General features: G+C 46.3%; 1 protein-coding gene and 1 long non-coding RNA gene across 3 annotated transcripts in view; one reads left to right on the top strand and one right to left on the bottom strand.

Moving 5' to 3' along the window:
• Nucleotides 1–4,911: 4,911 nt before the first annotated feature.
• On the bottom strand, nt 4,912–10,750 carry LOC142086287 (uncharacterized). The gene is made up of 2 exons (XR_012675056.1): nt 7,187–10,750; nt 4,912–5,984 (listed from the first exon to the last, which is right to left on the bottom strand). It is a non-coding gene; the product is annotated as an uncharacterized LOC142086287 (long non-coding RNA).
• Nucleotides 10,751–11,019: 269 nt separating this feature from the next.
• RHOA (ras homolog family member A) overlaps nt 11,020–20,728 on the top strand; it is a 27,500-nt gene continuing 17,791 nt past the window's right edge. The window contains exons 1-2 of one of the 2 annotated variants that reach the window (XM_075159168.1): nt 11,024–11,179; nt 18,740–18,869. The gene's annotated coding sequence lies outside the window, so the exon portion shown is untranslated. Of the gene's footprint in view, nt 11,180–18,739; nt 18,870–20,728 lie in introns of both variants that reach the window. The other variant, XM_075159169.1, reaches the window with a different exon arrangement.

Below are 20,728 nucleotides of genomic sequence, written 5' to 3'. Positions count from 1 at the left end.
TTTGAGCTACAGAAGAATACACATCTACAAACCAGGGTTTTTGTCTTTTTTTTTAACCTCCTCTCTTGTATGTCTACATTTTTTTCTTGCTGAAAACATCAGATATTTTACCCAGAGTGTTCTTCCGTTTTCCACCCAGACAGAAACAAGAAGGAAAGCACAAACACGCTACGCTCTGGGTTTGCAAACTGTGCTTGCAAAAAGTGCTGGGTTTAATGCGGTCTTGTCAACAAGCTCATTCTCTACAGCGAGTGACACTTTAGACTGTCATCCAGCATTTTTAATAAGGGATCCCCTAACAGGCTTCAGGGATTTCAACAGGATTTTAAGAGCCTTACACAATTGTACTCTAACCAGAGAGGAGCTGCCGTTCCACAAAGCAAAGCAGCCCAGCAGTAATGACACCAACAGAGCTTTCATGTCAATGGTTCTCCTTTAGTTTTACAAGAGTGACTGCAGAAGGAACAACAAACATGAACATTTGTCCCAACCTTAATTGCTAGCTTCAAAACCAGAAAATGAATTTCTTATAGCCATGTTGTGCTCCTGTTTTTAATGCACACGTGTAAACAACGCTTTTAAAAACCTCTCTGGCAGCTGTGGAAAGAATTACATTACAATGACAACTCCAAATTTAAAGTTGAAAGACATTTTTGGTTTAAGATTTTCATCTCTTTTCTGGCAAAAAACTGTCTTGAAAAAATACTTCACGAGCTTCTTCCAGCTAAAGAACATCTGTGGGGAGCTGCTGTAAATCTGAGGGGGGGAGGCTTTTCCAGAAGGACTTTCAGAAGCCCTGATTATTTATACTCTCATATTTCCCTTTCTTTTCCTACTGCCTCATGTAGTAGTAGACACACCATTCATAATAAGAGCTATTAAACACAGGTGATTTCTGATGTTATTCCACCTCAACATGAACCCCCTTCCCTCCTACAAGCATCACTGCCTACCGCTGCACTACCACCCACGAAGAGTGCACTTCTCCCCGGTTATTGACATGCAGAGGTGGTGGAAACACTTCCCGCTGCACTCAAACCTCCAAGTTTTAAGCCCAATCTGGCTCCTCTCAGCTTACAACCAGGTCAGGCCAGGCCACCTGCAAGCAGAGCAGGGTGCACCGCTCCCATTGCAATGGTGGCTTTGGTTCAAACTGGACTGCGTCTAAGCCCACCACTGCAGCTCTGCTAGACAAGCACGTTTACGAGTGCCCCCATAGAAGAGCTTGTCTCAGCTGACCTGATTTCTTCAGGAGGCCTGAACTGGCTCCTGGGGCAGCTCTTCTCCTTCCCTTGACTAGACAGCTTGAACTGCTAACACTGACATAGGCTTAACTTTGCAGCAGCAGAGCCCAGAAGTGCAAATCCCATCCCCAGTGATGCCAAGTATGCCATAGTGAGAAGGGAAACCATTTAAAGGGAGATCCAGGAATATTTTTAATCCTATAGTTTATTCAGCTATAGCGCCAAATGTGAGCCACATCTGAATTTTGAATGCGGAGTCCTACCACCAGCATGGGGGAGGAGACAGAAGAGAGTGTCACAACAAAGCAGTGTTCTTGTCTTTTTATTGCATTTTTTATTGCTGCTGTGGAAGAGAGGATAACATGAGAAACCCTTGCACTGAACCAGAACAGCAATGACCACTAGAAATTGCATTGCCCTCCTCTGCATACAGCTTCCTTTCCTCCTTGGCTTGGTCAGGCTCAATCTCAGTGCCTTCATTTCCATCGGTAAAAGCACACGCACACAATTTCTCTGGGTCATTCTTAAGCAACAGGCATTTGATGGGGAGTCTGAGCCCCTCCAGACGCAGCTGGTCCCAACTCCGCTTTAGGCAATGCATTGCCAGTGAGTCAAGAGAGGTGATCCTTCCCCTTGAATCGGCACTGGTGAGGCCACACCTGGAGTGCTGGGTCCAGTTCTGGGCTCCCCAGTACAAGAGAGACATGGACATACTGGAGAGAGTCCAGTGAAGGGCCACGAAGGCCATTAAGGGACTGGAGCATCTCTCCTATGAGGAGTGGCTGAGAGAGCTGGGACTGTTCAGACTGGAGAAGGCTCAGGGAGATCTTACCAATTATATAAACACATGAAGGAGGGTGCAAAGAGGATGGAGCCAGGTTCTTTTCAGTGCTGCCCAGTGACAGAGCAAGGGGCAACGGGCACAAACTGAAACACAGGAGGTTCCCTCTGAACGTCAAGAAACACTTTTTTACTTTGTGAGGGTGACCAAGCTCTGGCACAGGTTGCCCAGGGAGGTTGTGGAATCTTCATCCTTGGAGATATTCAAAAGCCATCTGGACACAGTCCTGGAAAATCAGCTCTGGGTGACCCTGCTGGAGCAAGGGGGTTGGACAAGATGACCTCCAGAGGTCCCTTCCCACCTCAACCAGTAATTCTGAACTGGAGACCTCCATAGAAGATACCTGCGCTCTTCAGGGATGAGACCAGTAACAACAGCGAGACTCAATCTTGTCTTCCCATCTAGCTGCACAAGCTGTGACTGGCATCAACTCAATGAGTTTTAGGTAGACCATGCATGTAGGTTATGGTGCTGCATTGGTTCCAGTTCAGTCACAAAGGCTCCTCCAGGCCAAAATTCTCTGTAGGCACCTATTCCTATTTTAGGCTAAGGTAAACCATGCCTCAGTTTCATCTCTGCCTTTCTACACTAGGAATCTAGACAACTAACTCAGGCATAGATATCTAAGGAAAATGGAGAGAATTCCATCTATTTTGGTGACTACTGGAAAAAATCTACCTGAGGTGCAGATCACAGCTCAGAATTGCTGGGTTTTGTTGCAGTCTCAATAGACAAAGCCAGAAAAGGGTAAGGACTGAGATGCAGCCCAGAGGAAAGAGAGAGAAGCAATGGTGGACAAATGTTTCTTGCGTTGTCACAAGTATTTTGTGACACTTGAGTGCAAAAAAGCCCAAGCATAAGGGACCAATTGAGCTGAAAGCATGTAAAAGCTCATTTTCTGCTGAAAGTTGGCAGCTTTTCTGACCAGGCTATTTTTCAGAAACTGCTGCTCTCATCTGTGAAGTCAGAAATTGAGTTGATGTGAATCTCTTAATAATAAAATGTTATTTTGGCTCAATGTTGCATATTTTGTCTTGGCTTTTGCAGGTAAATCAATTTCCCAAGATTTTAGAAGTTTATGAGGCGGTTCCGAGATTCAACTGGTCCTTGCGGCCATTTAGGGGTCAGTCTAGCCACAGCTGAGCTAGCCTTACAGAGCCCCTCTGAAGTTCTGAGAGGGCAGGAGCGTCTTCAGCCCTGGGATATGGCCTTACTAAGCATATTGAAATTGTAGAGGTACACAGTGGTAGCAGTTAACTCAGGGCCATTCACCACACATGTGACACCCAGTTTGCTCCCCCTTGCCCCGAGCACATCCCGTACATTTTTCTCTGTTTACTCCGGTACCAGCAAAGGTCCTATTTTTGTGAAGAAATGCAACAGTGTACAGAGGCTGGGCAGGGCCAGTGACACACATCCCACAGGGACTTGGGCCAAAACTCAGAAGCCTAAAAGCAAGCCTTTTTCCCATTTAACTATGAAACCTTTGCTCCTCCCGTACGAGAGGGGAAGTCTTATGCCTCTGCAGTATTTGCTCCTGCACCTTTAGCTTCTTGTGAAAAAAAAAAAAAAAAAAAAGAACATGAAAGGATTGCATTAAGTCCGTCACTGGGAAAAGACATTTTTTCCAGATGGATACAGCCCTTTCCTGAGTTAGTGAAGCTAAAATATTCTTCAAAAAAAACTCAGCATGAAATGGAGAGATTGAGTCCCCAGTTTATGCCTTGATTTTTCTTAGGGAGGTTTTTGTGCAACTCTACGTTAGTCTGAGCTGAATTGCCTGGAACAAAGGCTCCTGTTGGTCCGAGTGACCAATTTTAAGCTCTTCTCAAATTGAAGAGTCTAGCAAGGCTCTTTGTACAATCCCCACATTTCAATATGAACAATTTTAGAGGAAAACTTCCAGAAATTGCCATTCTGAGTTGCAAAAGCTTTGAATTCACAAATATTTCAGTGAGTCCGGGACAGTTCTCTGGCAAATTTGAGTGTTATTTCCTGCAATAAGTGATCAAGTGAGCTGATGTGAGTCAGTCACCGCTGTACAAGACACAGAAGATTTACCATTAATTCAGACCAGCTCAGAACCATTAGCACTAAGCTGATGCCGGTGCATCGACTGAGGTGGAAGAAAGCTGCTGATTTCTAGCACCAGTACCTTGGGGAAAGATGAACAGGATTTGGAGGACTGACTGGGGCTGAAAAGAGATTCCGTTTCATATAGCATTTAGTATTACCTCCTCATTTAGCCTTAGGCAAGTAACAATCCATCTTTCTTGGGCACAAAGCAACACACCAAGATCAGAACCACAACAAAGACAGTGCGTGCTCCTAAATCATCAGTTCAGGGTCTCACTACAACTCAAAATGAAGTCATCTGACATAAGGATTATCTCCATGGCTGGAGAAATAAAGCACAATATCCTGCCTTGACTTTCAATCTTTGTCACCTAACTGCTGTCAGAAGACAAGTGTGGTGGAAACCACTCCACAAACATGTAAGACGGCCACCACTTTTTCTTACTTGCCTTTTTCCAACGGCTAATGAATGAATGCATATGACTCGCAAGAATTGGGTCTGAGCCATACTTCTGAAGGCAGAAAGACTGCATAGAGACAGCTCCAGTGCGAAGTAGAAAAAGACCTTTGTGGCAAACTGAATTTAGCAACGTCACCAGGAGTTTCTGACTCAGAGCCCCATTCTGCCCAGCTGCTCACTCAAACCACCACCACCCCACATACCTGCCAAACCAGCACGATTCAGTCCACTTGGAGCTCTGCCATGAGCAGCTGCACAGAAGACGACTGATGCAGCCGTAAAGCAACATCTGATGAAGAAATTCTTTTTATTTCAGGGTTGTAATTAAGCCATACTTTGTCACACTGCTACTGGCTGAGGCAGGAAGGCTACTGACGCGTTGTACCAGGAGAAACGGCAGATGGAATCAGGTTGTTATTCCACTTCAGACCAGTCCATGTTGGCTTGAGTCAACCTCAGACCAGTTTAACCTAGCTTTTTCCTTGCCTGTTTCTGCTGCCTGGCAGGTATCCCAGATAAAAGGGCTGCTTGCATTGCAGAGGAGGGTGCTCTGTCTCTAGCCATTAGCAGGAAGGTGTTGCACAGGCTGCAGTTTTCCAGGGGCTCTTGGTGCAACGGAGAGGGGCATTGCTACAGCAACAAAATGTGCAAGACCCCATTGGCAGATGTTCCACCTCTGAACAGCTTCTCAGGCCTGCTGCTCCCACTGTCCCTGCAGGCTAGTTATTGTGGTTTTCATTGTACAGGGACACAAAACACCCCACACATGCACTTAAAGCAAAAGATTTAAGCACTTTCAGGTTAGCGTCCACCTCCTGCAAGTCAGGCTTAATCTCTTCCTTCGGTGGGCCACCCAGACGGCTTAACCAGCTCCCAGGGGGGCATCGCTGCTTGCTGAGCAGTTCAATGGTGAGCTGACAGCTCCCTCCTCTGTCAGAAAGCACTAAAAGCAGTCTAAAAATCTGTCCTCCAAGTGTCACTTGGAGCACGGGACTTGAATAACAGAGGATATTATGCATTTTCTCTTATTTTTTGAATGTAGGTAGGGGCAGTCCCCAGGACGGTTTCCTGGAGCCAAATGCAGAGTGCAGCTGATGTGGGTGAACCTTACAGCCAGCAGCAGGGCATGGCCAGGACTTCCTTCCCCTTCCAGCAGTATAAGCACATGCCAGGTGTCCCGCTCTGGCCCTTCTGTGATTCGGCTTCTCCAGAGTGTAGCAGCAGACGGCAGGAAGGGAGCAGAGCAGAGGCACTGTCCTGCTCAGGCAAGACTGGAGGTTCTTCTAAGTCACTGGCAGGTCTGTCCTTGCTGCTCAGCTACAGCATGTTTCACGCTGAGGGGGTATCCGTTAGTCCCTCCCTCCTGCGTGTAAGAAAAATAGTAGATTTACTGAGCATTTAATGGCAGGCTGAAATTACATATGAAAATTAGTCCCAGTAGGACGTTATCCCTGATGTGTTCCCTCTGCTGACAAGCCAGCCTGGGATATAAGCAAAGTGTTACGTGTGCTGTTCGTTTGTGCCTCATGCAGAGTTTAAGTCTAAGGGCTTTTTTGCTGGTTCTTGAAACAAAACCAGAACTGGCAGGTGGGGAGGGCACTTAACAGAAAAACAGATTTTGAAATACCAGTAAAATGGTGGGGAAATTTAATTATTTCAGGATCAAGTTGCATCAATACATTCTGTTCAGTTTACCCTCTAAAACGAAGAAGGGAAACTGGTTTTATTTCACTTTCTCACAGTATAATTCACTAGAGCTCTTCCAAATATCTCTAAATTCAGAAAACAGGAAGAAAACAATCAGATTATCTTAAACTGCACAAAAAGAGTTAATATTAAATGTCTTACTGTACAAATGAAATCTATTCCTTTTCTATTCTATATTATAATCTTTTACAAAGCATTAAAATTTCTGTATAGTAGAGCGATTGCTGGATCCTACTAAACATCTCTGAATTTCGTCTGCTCTGCTCCATTTAAAAACTCAAAGTTCTGGATAAATTTGGTCTTTGAGCATGAACTGAACTCCACTGGTCTTGCTTGCTGCCTGCTAGTCAAACTGTAGATTTTTCTGATAGGGTTTTTAATTCAATTAAGTCTCTCCACACATACCACAAGGTAAACTTACTCACTTAGGTTACATTTTCTTGCCATAGCAGCTACTGTGCACTTAAAGCCAGCAGAATGCCATGTACAAGCTTAAAGCAAAGGTACTATGTTGGAGTGAAAGCAGCTAAATAATTGTGAATTGAAATTCAAAGCAGTTTTCAACTGAGACACAAGTTAAAAGAATTATGCAGAAAAATAAATGACTTGCAACAAAAAGAAAATGACAGTGAAATATAGGAAAGGTTTTCAGAACTGCATGAGGAGCTGCTTGTGCCCTGTTTGTGGGAGAGAGGAAGGTGGGTCACACTGGGATTAAGGGATGAGCTTGTGAAAGTCACTGCTGTCTGGAGCCGTCATGCCCAGGAGCCAGCCAGGGTCTCTAAGAGGTACAGACTTCTGGATACGCATTCCCAGGTAGAGATGTGAGATAAACTTTGGGTTCAGGTAATGAATCACCTTCACATGAGGAGACCAGGAGGATCCCGCACTTGGACAGACTTGGGAATACAGAACACAAAGACTTCTGGTCGCTTCGCTGTAGGATTTTAAAGAGTGCTTGCTGCATCTGGGGAGGCAGGGGATAAGCTTCGAGACCCAAGCTGTCCTTGGAAGGCCTATATTCCTCCGAACCTCGATGGTTTCTGCACCAGGGTTTCTCTCGGCGGGAATACAGAGCTGCTTTTGTCTCCAGCAGTCCTGCAACAGAGCTCGCTGCTCCTCGGGCCAGGGAAGCCTGACCAATGCCGTCTAGGAGGTGCCTATGCCGCAAGCAAACCTGTGCCAGTGTCATACACTTCAACTGCATTGAGCTGGGGCTCATACGCTTCATTTCTCCAACCACGGCTGAGCTCTGTGTTTGATTAGAGGCCAGCAACTTTTTGGAACTTCTGCTCCCCCTCTGCAAATCAGAGGCTTTGGATTTCCCCCTCCCTGAGGAAGGGCAGCTCCCTGTTCTGTGAAAGTCCCCTGCCCAGAGCACTGGAGTTCTCCCCCTCGTTAGGACTATCGTGACAGCAACACTGATCAACACAGCGCTCACACATCCACCTGCAAGCTGACGCTTGTGGAGAGACACAAGTGAGTTAATTGCTACAGCAACAGGGAAGGAGGATGCTAAAGGACTGGCTTTCGAGGTGGCCTCTTCCTTTAGGACTTCAGACAGGCCACTTGCCCTTCAGGCTTCTTTATCTGCGAGGCAGGTCAAAACCTAACGTCATCAAGGCCTGTGCTTGGCCTAAATGCTGTGTAGGCTAGGGAGAGAGGAAGAATGATGTCCTAAATGGAAGAAATAGATCTCCTTTTGGTTTGGACTCTGCTGCTTTTACATTTTTTTATACTGGCACCATTGGGAGAGTTCCCATTTGCTTAATTAGGCCACATATGAGGAACCTGGGAAGACACTTGACATGTTTGGAGTGGCTTGACCTGCTAATTTTCATCCTTTATGAATCTGAGCAGCCTGAGTTCAGATGAAAGTTCTTGACTTTAAGAGGAGCTGGATACCCAAATCAGCTTGGAAAGGTAAGTTGTTGGGGATTTTTGTTTCTTTAAAACCACACACAGATCACCACCATACAAATACATTTTTACTGGGGTAGACAGATGCTTCACACTGCTCAGCTTGTAGTTCTAAAGCAAAGACAACATTGACATATCATCATATTATGTTGGTAAGCATGTCTAGAAACTGGGAATGGTATCTAGAAAAAACTTATAAAAGCAAATTATGATACAATTAACGAACAGAAAACATTTGAGCTGGCTAAGTTATGGAAGGACTTTTGCTAAATAATGTCATCCTGTGGTGTTAGAAGTAAGCTCTCAGTTTCCTGGCACAGAAACCATGTTTACTCTTCAATCAAATCTATAGCTTGACTAAAAATATAACCCATGTTACATTCCCTAAAGAAAAAAAAAAATCTTATCAGCTACTTCTTCCTATTATTTCCTCTCAGTTTTTGTTGTTGTTTTTTTCTGAAAGCTGTAAACACACTTGAGAGACTGCCTGACTTAAGTGGAATTGATTGCAAAAGGTATCTCTGCAATAAAAGTACCTGCAAAAGATATTCTGGGATGTTTCAGCTGTTCCTGGCTATCAGTTAATAAACCTTTTTTCCCTGTACGGACTCTTATCTTGGCAAAAAATAAATTGGGGAAAGAAAAAAAAAAACCCTTATGTTTATGACCAAACTAATTGTTTCAGAATACATTGCTTTAACTCATAAAAGAAGTCTCCACATGTCATCAGAGAAGAGCTGCACTTCTCTACTACCTTCTTATCCTTGAAGCTGACACCTAGTGGGGTCCTGGCCATAACGTGAAAGTCAGGATGAAGACTTTGTTTCAAACCACGACACACACAAAGATAAGAGAACATGGCAAGTTATCGCTACGGACACCTTCAAAAGGTCTGGTTTACAGAGAGAGTTAGACTGAGGATCGTCATAGCTGATAGTAGAGCTTGTTGGCTACCATATTCATTAAAATCAAAGCTCTCGATCCATTAAAAGCAATCTATTTACTCAGGAAAAAAGCAGCTCCTGAAGCACTTTAACATGATGCCCACTTGAACAGTGCTCACCTGAAAGAACAGGACCCGGGGCCACAGACCCATCCAAATCCAAAGAGCTCTCTGCCTTGGGCAAGGAGATACTGCTCCAGGAAAAGGAGCACACACACACTGTGGTCAAAACACCCGACAGTGTTTTGTAAACAAAGGCCAAACTTCCCAATGGACTATGAAAGAAGTAGTAAGCCACAAGGATCTCTATCAGACAGTAAGAATAAAAAAAAAAGATTATGAAAAGAACCCACAACCTAGGAATAACTGGTTTGTGGTCAGAGCCCCACCAAGCTGGGGTCCAAATCACACAGGTAATTTCACTACTGACTTCAGACAAATGAACTTCCGTCTCAATGTTCCTGTAACGTCAGAGACGGAGGCGCACCCGTCACCCCACAGGACAAACTATCACAGGGCCTCATGACCGTGCACGCTGTCGACTGTCCGTCAAGAATCAGTACCAAGCTGTACGCACTAAAACCATTTATCAGCTTGTATCAAATATTTGCTTGATTAAAAAAAGTCAGCTTCCTTGAAATGCTTCACAGGGCGAGCTCGTCCCAGACACATGCTTACTGACAGCGGTTAAGCAGCTCCTTCCTCTACGGACACCAGAGAATAGTCCGCAAAAAGGTCAGTCTAAACTTAGCTGGCAATGCAAATGCTGTCAAATGAGGAGGGAATGGGGATGGGAAGAGGCACCTCTTAAAAGGATAACATACCAGGATTGGCACAGCACCCAGTTTCCCTTACAGGACCCCGGATTAAAAAGGCTATCCCCAAATGCCAGCTAAAGGCTACTGTGCCTGTTGCACAAGGGAACCTTGAGAGATGAGCAGAGGCCGACTGTGATCGACCCCCTCCGTACACACAAATTCTCTTTTTTCAGCGAAGCAACACCCGAGTCCCCCTAAGGCCAGCTCTACCTGTTGAACCTTCTCAGGTGGGCAAGGAGGGAAACAAGGCAACAGATGAAGCAGTACCCTGCGTCCAGGACACAAAGAAAGCACTGCATCAACCACGGGGGCTCTGCATCCCAAGATGAGGGCAATCCTTGCCATCAGGCATGCCAGAGACGTGCTCAGAAGATCCTGTCAGTGAGACGTGGCGCAGAGTCTGACCCTTCTAGCCCTCTCCTGCGCTGCCTGCCAGCTCCTCAGCTTCCTCCAGCTCCAACAGCTCTCCTCAGTTTTTGTTAACAGCAGACATTACCTGCTCGACTGGAAGAAACAGGGAACCAACTCCCAGCCCAACCAGGCCCAACTGAAAGGCCTGTAGGCAAACAACAACTCCCCATCACAGCCCCCTTCCCCCCGGCCTGGCGAGACCCAGGTGCCCTGGGGCCGGCTAGGGAGCCGTGCCCAGCAGCGAGGTTTCCCACACCGGTGGCCCCCCCGCAGGGGACGCACCGCCCGGGCCGAGGTGAGCCCGCAGCTCGAAGACAAGGGGAGGCGCGCGCACACCACACACCTTCCCCCGTGCCCCCTCCACCGGGGAAGGCCTCAGGGCGGGCGCCGAGACCACCCTCGGCCGCGGAGGCCCCGGGCCCGCAGGCCTGCAGCAACCCCCACCGCGCAGGCGCAACCGCCCAACCCGCGCGGCGTAAATAGCACCCGGGTTTTTATAGCGCCCCTTCCCGGCAGCCCCCGCGCCCGGCCGCGCCGATTGGCCGTAGGGCGGGCGGGGGCGCGCTCGCGGGCGCGCGCGCGCGGGCCGGAGGCAGGCGGGGCCGGGCGGGGCCGGGCTGAGGGAGCGCAGCGCCGCGCCGCGTCGCGCCGGGCCGGTGAGCGCGCACGCCCCCGCCCCGCCCGTTTCCGTTCGCCGCTGCTCGAGCTCGGGCCTGTGGAGCAGGAAGCGGCGGGAGCGAGACCCAGCGCAGGCCGCAGGTACTGGGGGGGGCTCGCCGCCGCCCGGGGGAGGGCGGCTCGCCGGCTTTCCCCCCCCCGTTTCGCGGCGCCGCCGTCGCTGCTGCCGCCGCCGCCGCCGGGTGGGGCCTGCCCGCCCCCGCCGGGAGCCCGCGCCGCGGCCTGCGGGCGGGGGCGGACGGGACCGGCCGAGCCTCTCGCCGCCGCGTCCGGGCGGCATCGCGCGCACAAAAGGGGAGGGCGTGCGCGGCGCCCGGCCGCCCCTCCGAGAGCCCCCAAGTTTCCGGGGCCGGTAACGGGGCCTTTTCCGGGCGGCGGGAGCCGGGTGTGGGGGGGGAGGGCGGGCTGGGGCGCGGCCCCGGGGCTCCCCCGCTGGAGCCGCCCGCGCCTCGCCCGGCCCTCGGCGCCTGGGCCGCGGCGGGGACTCCGCTCCCGCCAGCTCCGCCGCGGGCGGCGCGGAGGCGGCGCTCGGCCCCCCCCCCCGCCCCGCCGTGGGGTGTGACACGAGTGGGCACCGGGCGGTGGGGGTGACCCGGCTGACTGGCAGCTTGTTGTGGTGACGTCACCCGGGCGCGCGGGAGGCGCCGCCGCGCCGGAGCGCGGAGTCGGGCGGCGGGGGTGAGCCGGGTCCGCGGGCCGCGCCGCGCCTGCACGCGTGGGTCGCCCACGAGCCCCGCGCGTCGCGCCGGCTGCGCGGGGCCTGGCCGGGGGCGTTAGCGCCTGCGGAAATACTTCCCGGCTTTTGTTAGCGTTTAACTTGTAGCTAGGGAAGAAATCGCCTTTCGGAGTGTAACTACAAACTTTTAATTTTGTTTTTTCGCCGAAGCCGGTGCAGCCCCGCGGACACGCGGAGCAGCGTGTAGCGAAGAGCTCGGGTTTGGTTTAAAACGCACTGTTAGCGCGATCGGCTTGGTGTGGCCCAACAGCCTTACCTTAGACTGAAAATTAGCCAGCTCAAAATTATACGCTACCTAAGCCGCCTTTGCCAGGAAACCTGTTCCTTCAGGGGCGAGAGGAGCCTCGAGACTGCTTCAGTTGTGTTTGGGTCTCAAAAAAAAAAAAACCAAAAACTTATTACAGAGGTTGACAGAGTTAAAGTTGTTACAGAGACTCAGGACAAAGTATTGTCCCCAGTCAAATGATGCCTTAACTACTTTGATACCCCTTTAAGTCTGTCTCTGCGAGGTGTCTGGAAAGGGGGTTTGTTTGTTTTTAGTTGCTGCCTCACATCCAGCTTTTGTTTCTCTCCTGGTACAGTTCACCTGTTTGTTGCAGGGAACCCTTCATGAGCAGTGGTTCCCACCCGCTCGTTCTGTATGTGATGCGGGATTTGGAGAAAACTAAATCCTAAGACCTACCGAGGGAATGTTAGGTTTGTTGGTGCTTTTTTTTCCCCCCAGAGCTTAGACCAGGTAACAGTTCTGCTGTCTGCGTGGTTTTAACACAGTGCACTTCTTCTAAAAGCAAACTTTTCTGAGATAAAAAGAGGGTTATAAATCTCATTAGTTTTACTTGTCCTAAATGTTTGTGACTCAAAGTATTAGATTCTCCAATGGCTTCACTTTGGGATTTTTTTTCTTTTTTTTTCAGTAGCGAAATATGAAGTCTCTCCCTCCCTGAAAAGATTGTTTCTGAAAATATTTACTTTCTGTTGAAGGCTCTTCTCACGCATCTGTATGCCCTACTGCTGTCCTGTTCTGGCCTTACCCAGGTCTCCAGCCACACAGCACTAGCATTTCTGTTTCAAATATGCAGGCTAATTCTGGCTCTGATTTGGACCAAGGTTGCACGTTTAAAAAAAGAAAAATTGCCATTAGCCTTATTTCATTTTAATTAGTTCACTGGAATGCTTAACAGCATATTCAGCATAAACGCTTGACATAAATCAGTTTTAATGGGCGATTTGTATCATTTAACGCTAGAATACGTGTTTTGGGTTTTTTTTATAAACAATTTCTCAAGACATAAATGCACCTTCACACAAGGGGCGAAATAAATTCAGTCAGAGAGCTAAGCCAAGCAACTCTTCTGTTATCCCTCCTAGTTCACCAAACTCACGCTCTGGCCGAGTGCCACAGCAATTGAGCGCCAGAGGCGGGGAGTTCTCTGAGCCAGGAATTGACAGTAAAAACATCCTAAATGATCTTAACTGCCACCAGGATGTAGGACTAACGATGGCTCTTCAGATAAGCAAATTCCAAATAAAAACAATTTGATAGTTTGGAGGGGCTTAGAAATATCATCGTCTTTCCTGATTTTTTCAATGGTAACTCTTGCTTTTCCCTACTTCTTACACTTCATCTTTTTCTCTCAACGTATTTACATTGCCCCAAACCCTCTTGACTCATCTTTAAACTGATTCTGTGGTCCACTCAGCCCTAGAAATTTCTGACCTTGACTACTACCTTCCCACTAGCCTGTTGTATCTTCTCATTCAGTCTCTCTGTAACATTTTATTCCCTGCTGCTGTGATATCATTAGGTTCTTTCCAAGTCTCCACTCAGACACTATCTTTTACTTTTTATACTAAACTGTAATTTGGCTCATGTGTTATTCTACATCCATTCAAACTCTCCTGTACTGCTCTGTTGTCGTACGACTTGTCTTCAAATGCACTTTAGCTAATGTGGAGGAAAAGTTTAATCAGTGAGTTTGAGGAAGTTAGCATGTTGATAAAGGCTAACCGGCATGCTCTTTAAATCTTAAATTGATCCGTGATGAGTCTGTCCTAGTAAACAAGTAATAAGGGTGAAACCCGGTAATACAGAACAGTGCTGTGCAGAATAAATGCACCTAATGGCAGCTTACCTTCATTCCCAGGGATACAGCCACGCGAACGCACGCACCTGAATGCACAACCAAAATCCTCTGCTCCTTGCCTATTGGTGTGATTCTTCTCCTGCAACACTGGACACTGTATACATAGCTAGGTAGCTAAGTAGAAAGAAGTAGTTGCTTATTACTTTTGGGATCACCTCAAAAATAAGCACAAATATCCCAAAAGACTGTCTCCGATACACTGGCTTTAAGCCCTTTTACACCACTGTTAGGTGTCCCAGTCCCTTCTGGCCTTGGTGTGATCTCTGTTCTCACTTCATTCTGAACTGTGAATAAAAGCTACCAAAAGCATAATTGGAGCTGGTGGAGGGGCTCTGATCTGTCCATCCCCTCTTCTGTCGTTTTCCTATCACCGTGTTTTCACTTGAGAAAGGCATTTGAGACAGTAAAAGAACCAAGATATCCACAGACCACCTTTTAATTGAGATATTTGCCATCCACTGATTGTGTGTTGCATACACACAACTATCAGCCAGTCCTTCCTAAGTGAATCATCTAATTAAACTAATCAGAACAAGGTTCACTGTCTTTCTCTGACCAGCCTTCACGACCAAGGTCCCTAGTAGAAGGAACAGATGGAGAGTCACACCGAGTAAAATTGGGCAGTACGCCCACCACGAATATGAGGTCTTTCTTTCCTCAAGCTCTGACAGTTGTGGGGTTTTTGTTTGCTTTTTTTTTAATTGTTGTTTTTAATCAGAAACAGGGCTGAATTCAATCTCTTCACTTGGTTAATTAGCAGTGCTTTGCAACAATAAATGGTTCTGTCTCACCTGACCCTGTACTGACTGATTGACCTGTCACATTTGGAGCAGATCTCTAGTGTGGATGTGTACGAAGTGATTCCTCCTCCTCATCTTCACAGTTTTAAGGAAGGTTGTCTTTGCTTGTGTCAGTGGTTTGAAAGAACTAGCAGCTCTCCAAGTACCAGTTGTCTCTGTTTACATTCTTTGCTAATGTTTCATTTTTCTTCTATTTTACACCTGGAGGCTCTTTGTTCTTCACCTTCTCTCTGCTCTGTTGAAATGGTGTGAGATGAGAAGGATCTGGACTTGGTACTGACAAAGCAAATTGGCTCATTTTTTGAACCTCAGTCCAAAAGCTGTTTGGAAAGGCTGGGTTCCACGTAAACCACAGCCGAACTAGGCTTCTGCGCTTGAAATTGAAAATGTTGTTGGGAAGATTTTAAATTATACTGTGGAATGTTGACAGATGAGAATGAGCATGCAGTTTGGGATAAAGAAAGTATTAGAAATAAGAATATGGCCTTCAGAAAGTTCAAGTCATGAAGTTGACCAGAAAAGTAAATAAGAACATGAACTCTGGCAAGTCAAATGAAAACTGTAAGGACCAGCCAGAAAGACTCTGAGCAACACCATACTAATAGCAAACAAAAAATTTCTTTTCCAAGTACATCAGAAGCAAGAAAGTTGCTGGAGTCTGGAGGGCCAATAGATGATGAAGAAGTGAGAGAAATATTTGATGATGAAGCCATCAGTAGAAAGTTAAATGACTTATGTGCGTTCCTGTTTACTGTGGAGGAGACCAAAGAGGTTCCTATGCCAGAAATTCTCTTTACGGGGAAAAGGACTCATTGGAAGATCTGTCTCTGGTTGAAGTGTCAGCAAATAAGATTTTAGAGCAAAATTATAAATATAGTTACAAAATGCCAAGACCAGATGGTGCTTGCCCAAGGGTTCCAAAGGAAACTCAGCGATGAAATGACCGAATTATTAATTATGCTATGTAACTTCTCACTTAATACCTTGGAGCCAAAGAAGTAGAAGATGGCTCTCACAAGATAGCAGTTCTTAAAGATAGTTCAGCAGGATATCAGAGTTCAATGCCTTTTTTAAAAATGAATTAAAAAAAAAAAAAGTGAACAGATCGACTAACAACTTACGGTGGGAGAAAGTCAACATGGCTTTTGCAAAGGAAATGGTGCTCCTTAAATCTACTGGAGTTTTTGAATGACTTGACAAGCACAGAGAAGGGAAGTTTGGGATGAAAGAAGAATAGGGATCTGTGTTGCACCTATACTGTTCAGCATGCTCATAAATGATCTGGTGAGAAAGATGTTGAGTAATAAGGGAAGAAAAGACAAGAGCTGACTAGGAAGAATTGCAGCTTGGCCTTCTGACACCGAATTATAGGCAGTAAAATGTCAAATTAAATTTTTTCCAGATAAATACAAAATTGGGGAGGGGGAAATAAATCTTTGTTTATGCACCAATGGAGTGAAAGTTAATTATTGCCACGTAAGAGGAAGAGCTTGTCATAATTCTGTGACAGCGCGAGTTTAATGTTCAACAGTGATCGTATGAGGATTCCTTTGATAAAAGGAATAAAGAAGAAAACAAAGGGTAGCATCATGGCTCTCAGTTCTTAGCACACTGATTACTGTGGTTTTGCATGAAGGAAGATGGACTTTGAGGTACAGTGCAACTGGAAAAGCAAAGAAAAGGCTGGGGAGAATGATCAGGGATAAGGAATGGATTCCATACAAAGGATGCTTAAAAAGATTTGAGTCCTTCAGCTTGGCAAAGACATGACTGAGCAGAGTCTGGTTTAGATCAAAACTGATGGTGCCTCTCCCGCAGTCTGTACTGAGACTGCAGAATGCAGCGCCACAAAGTGCTTTGAATGACAACGATTTACGTGGCTTCAGAATCAAACAGATGAAATCACAGAAGAAAATGCTGTCAAATGGGCCATTGAGCACAAAGATTAAAAAAACTTAAGAATACCCCCAAGCTGGAAACTGAGAAAATACACTTGCAGAGGTATCGATGCGTTTGCTCCTTCTTTTACTCTGTCTTAGTCATCTGAGATACCTGCGTGTGTCAGGCAGTTGCTGGACTTGACGGGAGTTTGATCGGAACCAGTGCAATCTCAACAGATGCCTTGTGGTGGGAGAAGAGGAGGAACACAGGTGAGAGTGTCAGCTATGGGTACAAAAAGATGGTTGTCTGGAAGAGTTGGTGACAAGTTTCTCTTGTCTGTATGTGCTTCTGCTGCCAGCTACGGGGCGGCGGTAGGTGCCTAAAGACGGTGATCGCGCCCAAGCAGAACCTGCCTTGTTCAGCGTGTGGGCACCCCGTGTCCTCCTTGACGTGCTGGAGGTGTCTGGGCAGAGAGGATACCAAGAAAAAAAATGTCACAGATGCAAAGCGTTTTGCAGATCGCACACGAGTAGAAATCCACAGATCTACTGTAATTACCTCAATATTAAGCCCTGATCTCATTTTGTGCAAAGTAATCTTGGGACTCAGTATTGCATAAGAGAAGCGCTCTCATAAGTCATCGTACCTACAGATAACAAGGATCTAGTCAGCAGGGGCAAAGTAACAAGAATGTTAAGTGAGGGTGGAAGGACAGCAATGGCAGCCACAGGTCCTGAGGACAAAATACTGCTTTCTGCCCCCGTAGTCCCAGCTTTGCCTTCAGCCTTGGAGAGGGACTTGTCATGGTAGAGTGAGGCAGGGGAGAAACGCTGGAATTCGTCGTCTTTCCTGGGTTCTGAAATGGTGTTAATTTACTAATTATATAGAACTAGGGAGGTGAACAGCATAGGGGTGAACTTTGCAGATAGTTGAGAACAAAGAAAACTTGCGGTAGACCGGGAGGACCTTGCTAAGTTTGGTGTTTGCAAAACAGGATGCATGGTGACCATGTTAAGACAGAGTTTTGCTTGCACATATTGCTGTTTTAGTTTCTAACAATATGCCTTAAACAGGCTTAAAAAAGATGTTTCAGGAACGTCCTTTTGAAATATTTTTCCCCAATCAAGTGCTGAAAGCTAACTAAATAGCGTGACTTGGAAAGGAAGTGAAGGCATCTGTTCTATTTGCACTTAAAAAACAATGCAAGAAAGCCCTACAGATGAAATGGGAGAAAAGTCGAAACTGAAAGTAGAAACTACAGAACAGAAGCTCAAAAGCATGAAAAGTAACTGGGAGAAAAAGGGAGCTCAAAGAGAAACCTATGACTAAGAAATTACGCGCCTAAAAAGTTGAAATGTGGTAGAAACAACGAAGCCTTGCTGTGTGCCCTGCGGGAGGCCTGCCTGCCTTTGCTTTGAACCTGGCTCATCCCGCGGCCCCTCGTCCTTGTTGTAAAGACTGAACGTCAGGCCCCAGCTTTTCTCACCGCTGCTTACGATCTTAGAGAAGTGTCAGTAGTCGTTTTCTTTCGTGGTTGCGCCTCTTCCAGATTGTCCTTTTTCCAGTTCTGCCATAATTGTTCTTCGTGTGGACGCTGTTCTGTAGTTTAATCATCCGTGTTGCCCTGCTCTGAGTCATTTCCAGTTCCTTTATAGCCTTTTGACAAGGGGAGGATCACAGGGTCAAAAGATGCAGGCGTGCTTGTGGATTCCTACATCAGCTTAATGATTTCTGTTTTGTTCATTTTTTCCTACTTTTTAATACTGGAATTTTAAATTTTTTTTTTTAGGTTTTCAGAGTGTTGAGCTTGTATCTTAAAGGAATTAACTATATAACCCTAAAATATTGCCCTTGAGTAGCAGTGATCAGCTCCCAGTCTGTCATTTCATATAGGAAGTTGGATCTGGTTTTTACCTTGTGTATCACTTCACGTTTATCTATTTCAAATTTTATTGCTTAGGCACAGAGTCTGTTAAGGTTCTGATATTCATCACAGTATTTATAATATACCTTTATTACCTGAACATCTTGGCATCATCAGTAAATTTTGTTGTACTGCTATTTTTCCTTGCTTTTTCAGGTCATTTAGGAATGTCGAGCTGTGCAGGTTCCACTCGTGGTCTTCTGTGAGAGCTGAGCATTTCTTTCTGTCTGGTTTCCTATCTTTCGCCAGTTATTTATCCGTACACAGGGAACTTCCCTGTAATCAGGTATTTTGATTATCTTTTTAAATTTAAAAAAAAAAAAAGTTGAATGGTATTGCACGCCTAATCTGACCAGACTTGGTAAATGACACCTCTGTTTTGATATATGTCTCAGCTCTGAAGATCTCTGGCCTGAGAATGGAGCGGTTTTATATAATATTTTTTTTCCAGAAAGTTCTTTACATACTGCAGCAGTTTAAGGAGTTTGAAAGAATGCTAATATGCAGTAATAATAAAGAGAAGTAGGACAACCTTAATGATTATAATCCCATCAGACTAAGACATCAATCCCAGGTACAATAATGGAATAAGTAACAAAGCGTTCAGGAAAGAATTAAGGCAATGTCACTCAACCTGGACTGAGGGAAATAGGAACAATTAGTGTTAATTGTTTCAGTTTGGTTCTTAAGTACAGGTGTTCATCTTAGCCTTCGGTTAGCACTTGACAGTAATTGCACATCATTTTCAGTGAGAAACTAAGCCAGTACAAAATCAATATGGTTCATATTAAATTTAGTAGAAAGAGGACAGCTTTAAAAGGCCAGCGGAGACTCAGGTGAATCTGTGTCTAGTGAGAACGGGAAGGAGTTAGCTCTTGGGCTGTATTTCTTACCAATCACCTGGAAGAAACAAAATATTAGTATGAAGAAATTTGCAGAGGCCAAATAAATGAGGAAGTGACAAATAAAACCTCATCACTAGTGCAGAAAATGTAACTAACTGCTGGAGCAAGAAGCAGTTAGGGGATTCTCTTTTATCACCTGTTTTAAAGTCAAGATCGTCCGCACTTCAGTTAATGCAAGGAGTGAAACTTGTACCGGGGAATTACCAAGCTGCAGCTTGTTTGCACTGGAAACGCAGCTCAGGGTGTGGTTCTCTGATACGGCGTGAGTGGATGTAACAGCAACCCTTCTCAAAACGGGGGCGTCTCTCCGGGCTCCAGCGCCGGGCGCCTGTATTGCAGCAGCCCCGCTGCCTTTGGGGCTGCCATGGCCGATGTGGGGTGGGAAGGTGCACAGTGCTGGGCTTCCAAGTGCCCTCCTGGCTGAAGCACTTCACAGTGACACCTCAACCACTTTGTTACTCCTTATGCTAGGAGCAGTCAGTTGATAGATCAGCCAGTCACTACTTTTGAAGGTGTAAAGTTATTAAAACAAAACAAAAACAAAAAAAACCCCTCTATGCTAGGATGCTTCAGTCTGGAAGGTCTGTTACATGAGCAGCAGAAAGAGGGTGAGCGAGGTAAACTGTTCACTCTCTTTCCATTTCGGAGTTAGGAGGCAGTAAAAGAAACTAATAGGGACAATCTTGAATTTGAAGGAAGTGGCTTTACACACAATGTGTAATTAAGCTGTGGGAACTCCCTCCAACGGGATGTTGTGAGTGCTGGAAGTTTACATGGGTTCAGAGGGAGTCTGGACGAGCTCATGGAAGAGAAATCTCATGTTTGAGGTTACCAAATTCATGGGAACCACATCTAACCCAAAAAGCTCTTTGGAGGTTGGAAATGGTTGGAGGCTGGAGAGCATGGAGGGGGAAGCTTCTCGTTCCTTTTTCCTCTTCTGCTTTTCTGTAGGAATCCACTCCAAAGCTGGTCCTGAATGCCAGGCGCTGAGGTGGAGAGACCCAAGTCCCAAGCCAATGTACCTGGTTTTATACATGCGTAGACCTGTAGCAAAGGACGGTCTGTGAGTCTCTAGATGTAGGAAGTGTAAGTTTAGCTGCCAGGGACAGGTTGGTCCCCTGGTCAGTGTCTGTGCAGGAGCTGCTTGCGGGACACAGTGCTGGGTGTAGAGGGTTGCCCAGGACATGGCTTGGGTGTTTTAACAAAAGATAGTTTGCCTATTCCTGGGTGTGTTTGATTG

The sequence above is a fragment of the Calonectris borealis genome, chromosome 10 (assembly GCF_964195595.1).
Source record: "Calonectris borealis chromosome 10, bCalBor7.hap1.2, whole genome shotgun sequence".
In the NCBI taxonomy this organism is placed as follows: domain Eukaryota; kingdom Metazoa; phylum Chordata; class Aves; order Procellariiformes; family Procellariidae; genus Calonectris; species Calonectris borealis.
Note: the sequence above shows the minus strand (reverse complement) of the source record. Positions and strands in the feature narration are given on the sequence as shown.